Genomic DNA, 11,327 nt, shown 5'->3' with positions numbered 1-11,327 from the left:
AATTGATTGCAGCACTTTCCGAAATCGTTGAAATTTTCGCCAAAAATCCAAAGGGGTTAGCCTTACTTTTTTGGTCATTTTCGGAGCCGAAAATTTTTAGTCTCGGAATCGATTTGTATGACCATCTATAGAGTAATTCGACCCCAAGGAACTCAGAAAACACATAAAGAAGAGCGTCGGACCAACAGCAGAGAAGTGACGACAAAAATTTCCAGTTTTTCGGCTGTAACTTTTGATGCGTTGCTCGCAGCGTATTGGGACTGCGCCTAATCGATTTCTCTCGCAAAATTACGTCGGAATAGGGCATGCAAAAATTGATTGCAGCACTTTCCGAAATCGTTGAAATTTTCGCCAAAAATCCAAAGGGGTTAGCCTTACTTTTTTGGTAATGTTCGGAGCCGAAAATTTTTAGTCTCGGAATCGATTTGTATGACCATCTATAGAGTAATTCGACCCCAAGGAACTCAGAAAACACATAAAAAAGAGCGTCGGACCAACAGCAGAGAAGTGACGACAAAAATTTCCAGTTTTTCGGCTGTAACTTTTGATGCGTTGCTCGCAGCGTATTGAGACCGCGCCTAATCGATTTCCCTCGCGAAATTACGTCGGAATAGGGCATGCAAAAATTAATTGCAGCACTTTCCGGAATCGTTGAAATTTTCGCCAAAAATCCAAAGGGGTTAGCCTTACTTTTTTGGTCATTTTCGGAGCCGAAAATTTTTAGTCACGAAATCGATTTGTATGACCATCTATAGAGTAATTCGACCCCAAGGAACTCAGAAAACACATAAAAAAGAGCGTCGGACCAACAGCAGAGAAGTGACGACAAAAATTTCTAGTTTTTCGGCTGTAACTTTTGATGCGTTGCTCGCAGCGTATTGGGACTGCGCCTAATCGATTTCTCTCGCAAAATTACGTCGGAATAGGGCATGCAAAAATTGATTGCAGCACTTTCCGAAATCGTTGAAATTTTCGCCAAAAATCCAAAGGGGTTAGCCTTACTTTTTTGGTCATTTTCGGAGCCGAAAATTTTTAGTCACGAAATCGATTTGTATGACCATCTATAGAGTAATTCGACCCCAAGGAACTCAGAAAACACATAAAAAAGAGCGTCGGACCAACAGCAGAGAAGTGACGACAAAAATTTCTAGTTTTTCGGCTATAACTTTTGATGCGTTGCTCGCAGCGTATTGGGACTGCGCCTAATCGATTTCTCTCGCAAAATTACGTCGGAATAGGGCATGCAAAAATTGATTGCAGCACTTTCCGAAATCGTTGAAATTTTCGACAAAAATCCAAAGGGGTTAGCCTTACTTTTTTGGTCATTTTCGGAGCCGAAAATTTTTAGTCTCGGAATCGATTTGTATGACCATCTATAGAGTAATTCGACCCCAAGGAACTCAGAAAACACATAAAGAAGAGCGTCGGACCAACAGCAGAGAAGTGACGACAAAAATTTCCAGTTTTTCGGCTGTAACTTTTGATGCGTTGCTCGCAGCGTATTGGGACTGCGCCTCATCGATTTCTCTCGCAAAATTACGTCGGAATAGGGCATGCAAAAATTGATTGCAGCACTTTCCGAAATCGTTGAAATTTTCGCCAAAAATCCAAAGGGGTTAGCCTTACTTTATTGGTCATTTTCGGAGCCGAAAATTTTTAGTCTCGAAATCGATTTGTATGACCATCTATAAAGTAATTCGACCCCAAGGAACTCAGAAAACACATAAAAAAGAGCGTCGGACCAACAGCAGAGAAGTGACGACAAAAATTTCTAGTTTTTCGGCTATAACTTTTGATGCGTTGCTCGCAGCGTATTGGGACTGCGCCTCATCGATTTCTCTCGCAAAATTACGTCGGAATAGGGCATGCAAAAATTGATTGCAGCACTTTCCGAAATCGTTGAAATTTTCGCCAAAAATCCAAAGGGGTTAGCCTTACTTTATTGGTCATTTTCGGAGCCGAAAATTTTTAGTCTCGAAATCGATTTGTATGACCATCTATAGAGTAATTCGACCCCAAGGAACTCAGAAAACACATAAAAAAGAGCGTCGGACCAACAGCAGAGAAGTGACGTTAAAAATTTCCAGTTTTTCGGCTGTAACTTTTGATGCGTTGCTCGCAGCGTATTGAGACCGCGCCTAATCGATTTCCCTCGCAAAATTACGTCGGAATAGGGCATGCAAAAATTAATTGCAGCACTTTCCGGAATCGTTGAAATTTTCGCCAAAAATCCAAAGGGGTTAGCCTTACTTTTTTGGTCATTTTCGGAGCCGAAAATTTTTAGTCTCGAAATCGATTTGTATGACCATCTATAGAGTAATTCGACCCCAAGGAACTCAGAAAACACATAAAAAAGAGCGTCGGACCAACAGCAGAGAAGTGACGACAAAAATTTCTAGTTTTTCGGCTATAACTTTTGATGCGTTGCTCGCAGCGTATTGGGACTGCGCCTAATCGATTTCTCTCGCAAAATTACGTCGGAATAGGGCATGCAAAAATTGATTGCAGCACTTTCCGAAATCGTTGAAATTTTCGCCAAAAATCCAAAGGGGTTAGCCTTACTTTTTTGGTCATTTTCGGAGCCGAAAATTTTTAGTCTCGGAATCGATTTGTATGACCATCTATAGAGTAATTCGACCCCAAGGAACTCAGAAAACTCATGAAAAAGAGCGTCGGACCAACAGCAGAGAAGTGACGACAAAAATTTCCAGTTTTTCGGCTGTAACTTTTGATGCGTTGCTCGCAGCGTATTGGGACTGCGCCTAATCGATTTCTCTCGCAAAATTACGTCGGAATAGGGCATGCAAAAATTGATTGCAGCACTTTCCGAAATCGTTGAAATTTTCGCCAAAAATCCAAAGGGGTTAGCCTTACTTTTTTGGTCATTTTCGGAGCCGAAAATTTTTAGTCTCGAAATCGATTTGTATGACCATCTATAGAGTAATTCGACCCCAAGGAACTCAGAAAACACATAGAAAAGAGCGTCGGACCAACAGCAGAGAAGTGACGACAAAAATTTCTAGTTTTTCGGCTGTAACTTTTGATGCGTTGCTCGCAGCGTATTGGGACTGCGCCTAATCGATTTCTCTCGCAAAATTACGTCGGAATAGGGCATTGAAAAATTGATTGCAGCACTTTCCGAAATCGTTGAAATTTTCGACAAAAATCCAAAGGGGTTAGCCTTACTTTTTTGGTCATTTTCGGAGCCGAAAATTTTTAGTCTCGAAATCGATTTGTATGACCATCTATAGAGTAATTCGACCCCAAGAAACTCAGAAGACACATAAAAAAGAGCGTCGGACCAACAGCAGAGAAGTGACGACAAAAATTTCCAGTTTTTCGGCTGTAACTTTTGATGCGTTGCTCGCAGCGTATTGGGACTGCGCCTAATCGATTTCTCTCGCAAAATTACGTCGGAATAGGGCATGCAAAAATTGATTGCAGCACTTTCCGAAATCGTTGAAATTTTCGCCAAAAATCCAAAGGGGTTAGCCTTACTTTTTTGGTCATTTTCGGAGCCGAAAATTTTTAGTCTCGGAATCGGTTTGTATGACCATCTATAGAGTAATTCGACCCCAAGGAACTCAAAAAACTCATGAAAAAGAGCGTCGGACCAACAGCAGAGAAGTGACGACAAAAATTTCCAGTTTTTCGGCTGTAACTTTTGATGCGTTGCTCGCAGCGTATTGGGACTGCGCCTAGTCGATTTCCCTCGCAAAATTACGTCGGAATAGGGCATGCAAAAATTAATTGCAGCACTTTCCGGAATCGTTGAAATTTTCGCCAAAAATCCAAAGGGGTTAGCCTTACTTTTTTGGTCATTTTCGGAGCCGAAAATTTTTAGTCTCGAAATCGATTTGTATGACCATCTATAGAGTAATTCGACCCCAAGGAACTCAGAAAACACATAAAAAAGAGCGTCGGACCAACAGCAGAGAAGTGACGACAAAAATTTCTAGTTTTTCGGCTATAACTTTTGATGCGTTGCTCGCAGCGTATTGGGACTGCGCCTAATCGATTTCTCTCGCAAAATTACGTCGGAATAGGGCATTGAAAAATTGATTGCAGCACTTTCCGAAATCGTTGAAATTTTCGACAAAAATCCAAAGGGGTTAGCCTTACTTTTTTGGTCATTTTCGGAGCCGAAAATTTTTAGTCTCGAAATCGATTTGTATGACCATCTATAGAGTAATTCGACCCCAAGAAACTCAGAAGACACATAAAAAAGAGCGTCGGACCAACAGCAGAGAAGTGACGACAAAAATTTCCAGTTTTTCGGCTGTAACTTTTAATGCGTTGCTCGCAGCGTATTGGGACTGCGCCTAATCGATTTCTCTCGCAAAATGACGTCGGAATAGGGCATGCAAAAATTGATTGCAGCACTTTCCGAAATCGTTGAAATTTTCGCCAAAAATCCAAAGGGGTTAGCCTTACTTTTTTGGTCATTTTCGGAGCCGAAAATTTTTAGTCTCGAAATCGATTTGTATGACCATCTATAGAGTAATTCGACCCCAAGGAACTCAGAAAACACATAGAAAAGAGCGTCGGACCAACAGCAGAGAAGTGACGACAAAAATTTCTAGTTTTTCGGCTGTAACTTTTGATGCGTTGCTCGCAGCGTATTGGGACTGCGCCTAATCGATTTCTCTCGCAAAATTACGTCGGAATAGGGCATTGAAAGATTGATTGCAGCACTTTCCGAAATCGTTGAAATTTTCGCCAAAAATCCAAAGGGGTTAGCCTTACTTTTTTGGTCATTTTCGGAGCCGAAAATTTTTAGTCTCGGAATCGATTTGTATGACCATCTATAAAGTAATTCGACCCCAAGGAACTCAGAAAACTCATGAAAAAGAGCGTCGGACCAACAGCAGAGAAGTGACGACAAAAATTTCTAGTTTTTCGGCTGTAACTTTTGATGCGTTGCTCGCAGCGTATTGGGACTGCGCCTAATCGATTTCTCTCGCAAAATTACGTCGGAATAGGGCATTGAAAAATTGATTGCAGCACTTTCCGAAATCGTTGAAATTTTCGACAAAAATCCAAAGGGGTTAGCCTTACTTTTTTGGTCATTTTCGGAGCCGAAAATTTTTAGTCTTGAAATCGATTTGTATGACCATCTATAGAGTAATTCGACCCCAAGAAACTCAGAAGACACATAAAAAAGAGCGTCGGACCAACAGCAGAGAAGTGACGACAAAAATTTCCAGTTTTTCGGCTGTAACTTTTGATGCGTTGCTCGCAGCGTATTGGGACTGCGCCTAATCGATTTCTCTCGCAAAATTACGTCGGAATAGGGCATGCAAAAATTGATTGCAGCACTTTCCGAAATCGTTGAAATTTTCGACAAAAATCCAAAGGGGTTAGCCTTACTTTTTTGGTCATTTTCGGAGCCGAAAATTTTTAGTCTCGGAATCGATTTGTATGACCATCTATAGAGTAATTCGACCCCAAGGAACTCAGAAAACACATAAAAAAGAGCGTCGGACCAACAGCAGAGAAGTGACGACAAAAATTTCCAGTTTTTCGGCTGTAACTTTTGATGCGTTGCTCGCAGCGTATTGGGACTGCGCCTAATCGATTTCTCTCGCAAAATTACGTCGGAATAGGGCATGCAAAAATTGATTGCAGCACTTTCCGAAATCGTTGAAATTTTCGCCAAAAATCCAAAGGGGTTAGCCTTACTTTATTGGTCATTTTCGGAGCCGAAAATTTTTAGTCTCGAAATCGATTTGTATGACCATCTATAAAGTAATTCGACCCCAAGGAACTCAGAAAACACATAAAAAAGAGCGTCGGACCAACAGCAGAGAAGTGACGACAAAAATTTCTAGTTTTTCGGCTATAACTTTTGATGCGTTGCTCGCAGCGTATTGGGACTGCGCCTCATCGATTTCTCTCGCAAAATTACGTCGGAATAGGGCATGCAAAAATTGATTGCAGCACTTTCCGAAATCGTTGAAATTTTCGCCAAAAATCCAAAGGGGTTAGCCTTACTTTATTGGTCATTTTCGGAGCCGAAAATTTTTAGTCTCGAAATCGATTTGTATGACCATCTATAGAGTAATTCGACCCCAAGGAACTCAGAAAACACATAAAAAAGAGCGTCGGACCAACAGCAGAGAAGTGACGACAAAAATTTCCAGTTTTTCGGCTGTAACTTTTGATGCGTTGCTCGCAGCGTATTGAGACCGCGCCTAATCGATTTCCCTCGCAAAATTACGTCGGAATAGGGCATGCAAAAATTAATTGCAGCACTTTCCGGAATCGTTGAAATTTTCGCCAAAAATCCAAAGGGGTTAGCCTTACTTTTTTGGTCATTTTCGGAGCCGAAAATTTTTAGTCTCGAAATCGATTTGTATGACCATCTATAGAGTAATTCGACCCCAAGGAACTCAGAAAACACATAAAAAAGAGCGTCGGACCAACAGCAGAGAAGTGACGACAAAAATTTCGTTAGTTTTTCGGCTGTAACTTTTGATGCGTTGCTCGCAGCGTATTGGGACTGCGCCTAATCGATTTCTCTCGCAAAATTACGTCGGAATAGGGCATGCAAAAATTGATTGCAGCACTTTCCGAAATCGTTGAAATTTTCGCCAAAAATCCAAAGGGGTTAGCCTTACTTTTTTGGTCATTTTCGGAGCCGAAAATTTTTAGTCTCGGAATCGATTTGTATGACCATCTATAGAGTAATTCGACCCCAAGGAACTCAGAAAACTCATGAAAAAGAGCGTCGGACCAACAGCAGAGAAGTGACGACAAAAATTTCCAGTTTTTCGGCTGTAACTTTTGATGCATTGCTCGCAGCGTATTGGGACTGCGCCTAATCGATTTCTCTCGCAAAATTACGTCGGAATAGGGCATGCAAAAATTGATTGCAGCACTTTCCGGAATCGTTGAAATTTTCGCCAAAAATCCAAAGGGGTTAGCCTTACTTTTTTGGTCATTTTCGGAGCCGAAAATTTTTAGTCTCGAAATCGATTTGTATGACCATCTATAGAGTGATTCGACCCCAAGGAACTCAGAAAACACATAGAAAAGAGCGTCGGACCAACAGCAGAGAAGTGACGACAAAAATTTCTAGTTTTTCGGCTGTAACTTTTGATGCGTTGCTCGCAGCGTATTGGGACTGCGCCTAATCGATTTCTCTCGCAAAATTACGTCGGAATAGGGCATTGAAAAATTGATTGCAGCACTTTCCGAAATCGTTGAAATTTTCGACAAAAATCCAAAGGGGTTAGCCTTACTTTTTTGGTCATTTTCGGAGCCGAAAATTTTTAGTCTCGAAATCGATTTGTATGACCATCTATAGAGTAATTCGACCCCAAGAAACTCAGAAGACACATAAAAAAGAGCGTCGGACCAACAGCAGAGAAGTGACGACAAAAATTTCCAGTTTTTCGGCTGTAACTTTTGATGCGTTGCTCGCAGCGTATTGGGACTGCGCCTAATCGATTTCTCTCGCAAAATTACGTCGGAATAGGGCATGCAAAAATTGATTGCAGCACTTTCCGAAATCGTTGAAATTTTCGCCAAAAATCCAAAGGGGTTAGCCTTACTTTTTTGGTCATTTTCGGAGCCGAGAATTTTTAGTCTCGGAATCGGTTTGTATGACCATCTATAGAGTAATTCGACCCCAAGGAACTCAAAAAACTCATGAAAAAGAGCGTCGGACCAACAGCAGAGAAGTGACGACAAAAATTTCCAGTTTTTCGGCTGTAACTTTTGATGCGTTGCTCGCAGCGTATTGGGACTGCGCCTAGTCGATTTCCCTCGCAAAATTACGTCGGAATAGGGCATGCAAAAATTAATTGCAGCACTTTCCGGAATCGTTGAAATTTTCGCCAAAAATCCAAAGGGGTTAGCCTTACTTTTTTGGTCATTTTCGGAGCCGAAAATTTTTAGTCTCGAAATCGATTTGTATGACCATCTATAGAGTAATTCGACCCCAAGAAACTCAGAAGACACATAAAAAAGAGCGTCGGACCAACAGCAGAGAAGTGACGACAAAAATTTCCAGTTTTTCCGCTGTAACTTTTGATGCGTTGCTCGCAGCGTATTGGGACTGCGCCTAATCGATTTCTCTCGCAAAATTACGTCGGAATAGGGCATGCAAAAATTGATTGCAGCACTTTCCGAAATCGTTGAAATTTTCGCCAAAAATCCAAAGGGGTTAGCCTTACTTTTTTGGTCATTTTCGGAGCCGAAAATTTTTAGTCTCGGAATCGATTTGTATGACCATCTATAGAGTAATTCGACCCCAAGGAACTCAGAAAACTCATGAAAAAGAGCGTCGGACCAACAGCAGAGAAGTGACGACAAAAATTTCCAGTTTTTCGGCTGTAACTTTTGATGCGTTGCCCGCAGCGTATTGGGACTGCGCCTAATCGATTTCTCTCGCAAAATTACGGCGGAATAGGGCATGCAAAAATTGATTGCAGCACTTTCCGAAATCGTTGAAATTTTCGCCAAAAATCCAAAGGGGTTAGCCTTACTTTTTTGGTCATTTTCGGAGCCGAAAATTTTTAGTCTCGAAATCGATTTGTATGACCATCTATAGAGTAATTCGACCCCAAGGAACTCAGAAAACACATAAAAAAGAGCGTCGGACCAACAGCAGAGAAGTGACGACAAAAATTTCTAGTTTTTCGGCTGTAACTTTTGATGCGTTGCTCGCAGCGTATTGGGACTGCGCCTAATCGATTTCTCTCGCAAAATTACGTCGGAATAGGGCATTGAAAAATTGATTGCAGCACTTTCCGAAATCGTTGAAATTTTCGACAAAAATCCAAAGGGGTTAGCCTTACTTTTTTGGTCATTTTCGGAGCCGAAAATTTTTAGTCTCGAAATCGATTTGTATGACCATCTATAGAGTAATTCGACCCCAAGAAACTCAGAAGACACATAAAAAAGAGCGTCGGACCAACAGCAGAGAAGTGACGACAAAAATTTCCAGTTTTTCGGCTGTAACTTTTGATGCGTTGCTCGCAGCGTATTGGGACTGCGCCTAATCGATTTCTCTCGCAAAATTACGTCGGAATAGGGCATGCAAAAATTGATTGCAGCACTTTCCGAAATCGTTGAATTTTTCGCCAAAAATCCAAAGGGGTTAGCCTTACTTTTTTGGTCATTTTCGGAGCCGAAAATTTTTAGTCTCGGAATCGGTTTGTATGACCATCTATAGAGTAATTCGACCCCAAGGAACTCAAAAAACTCATGAAAAAGAGCGTCGGACCAACAGCAGAGAAGTGACGACAAAAATTTCCAGTTTTTCGGCTGTAACTTTTGATGCGTTGCTCGCAGCGTATTGGGACTGCGCCTAGTCGATTTCTCTCGCAAAATTACGTCGAAATAGAGCATGAAAAAATTGATTGCAGCACTTTCCGAAATCGTTGAAATTTTCGCCAAAAATCCAAAGGGGTTAGCCTTACTTTTTTGGTCATTTTCGGAGCCGAAAATTTTTAGTCTCGAAATCGATTTGTATGACCATCTATAGAGTAATTCGACCCCAAGGAACTCAGAAAACACATAAAAAAGAGCGTCGGACCAACAGCAGAGAAGTGACGACAAAAATTTCTAGTTTTTCGGCTATAACTTTTGATGCGTTGCTCGCAGCGTATTGGGACTGCGCCTAATCGATTTCTCTCGCAAAATTACGTCGGAATAGGGCATGCAAAAATTGATTGCAGCACTTTCCGAAATCGTTGAAATTTTCGACAAAAATCCAAAGGGGTTAGCCTTACTTTTTTGGTCATTTTCGGAGCCGAAAATTTTTAGTTTCGGAATCGATTTGTATGACCATCTATAGAGTAATTCGACCCCAAGGAACTCAGAAAACTCATGAAAAAGAGCGTCGGACCAACAGCAGAGAAGTGACGACAAAAATTTCCAGTTTTTCGGCTGTAACTTTTGATGCGTTGCTCGCAGCGTATTGGGACTGCGCCTTATCGATTTCTCTCGCAAAATTACGTCGGAATAGGGCATGCAAAAATTGATTGCAGCACTTTCCGAAATCGTCGAAATTTTCGCCAAAAATCCAAAGGGGTTAGCCTTACTTTTTGGTCATTTTCGGAGCCGAAAATTTTCAGTCTCGGAATCGATTTGTATGACCATCTATAGAGTAATTCGACCCCAAGGAACTCAGAAAACACATAAAAAAGAGCGTCGGACCAACAGCAGAGAAGTGACGACAAAAATTTCCAGTTTTTCGGCTGTAACTTTTGATGCGTTGCTCGCAGCGTATTAGGACTGCGCCTAATCGATTTCTCTCGCAAAATTACGTCGGAATAGGGCATGCAAGAATTGATTGCAGCACTTTCCGAAATCGTTGAAATTTTCGCCAAAAATCCAAAGGGGTTAGCCTTACTTTTTTGGTCATTCTCGGAGCCGAAAATTTTTAGTCACGAAATCGATTTGTATGACCATCTATAGAGTAATTCGACCCCAAGGAACTCAGAAAACACATAAAAAAGAGCGTCGGACCAACAGCAGAGAAGTGACGACAAAAATTTCTAGTTTTTCGGCTATAACTTTTGATGCGTTGCTCGCAGCGTATTGGGACTGCGCCTAATCGATTTCTCTCGCAAAATTACGTTGGAATAGGGCATGCAAAAATTGATTGCAGCACTTTCCGAAATCGTTGAAATTTTCGACAAAAATCCAAAGGGGTTAGCCTTACTTTTTTGGTCATTTTCGGAGCCGAAAATTTTTAGTCTCGGAATCGATTTGTATGACCATCTATAGAGTAATTCGACCCCAAGGAACTCAGAAAACACATAAAAAAGAGCGTCGGACCAACAGCAGAGAAGTGACGACAAAAATTTCTAGTTTTTCGGCTGTAACTTTTGATGCGTTGCTCGCAGCGTATTGGGACTGCGCCTAATCGATTTCTCTCGCAAAATTACGGCGGAATAGGGCATTGAAAAATTGATTGCAGCACTTTCCGAAATCGTTGAAATTTTCGCCAAAAATCCAAAGGGGTTAGCCTTACTTTTTTGGTCATTTTCGGAGCCGAAAATTTTTAGTCTCGGAATCGGTTTGTATGACCATCTATAGAGTAATTCGACCCCAAGGAACTCAAAAAACTCATGAAAAAGAGCGTCGGACCAACAGCAGAGAAGTGACGACAAAAATTCCCAGTTTTTCGGCTGTAACTTTTGATGCGTTGCTCGCAGCGTATTGGGACTGCGCCTAGTCGATTTCTCTCGCAAAATTACGTCGAAATAGAGCATGAAAAAATTGATTGCAGCACTTTCCGAAATCGTTGAAATTTTCGCCAAAAATCCAAAGGGGTTAGCCTTACTTTTTTGGTCATTTTCGGAGCCGAAAAT

The sequence above is a fragment of the Diprion similis genome, chromosome 2 (assembly GCF_021155765.1).
Source record: "Diprion similis isolate iyDipSimi1 chromosome 2, iyDipSimi1.1, whole genome shotgun sequence".
In the NCBI taxonomy this organism is placed as follows: Eukaryota; Metazoa; Arthropoda; class Insecta; order Hymenoptera; family Diprionidae; genus Diprion; species Diprion similis.
This window is presented reverse-complemented; position numbering follows the sequence as displayed.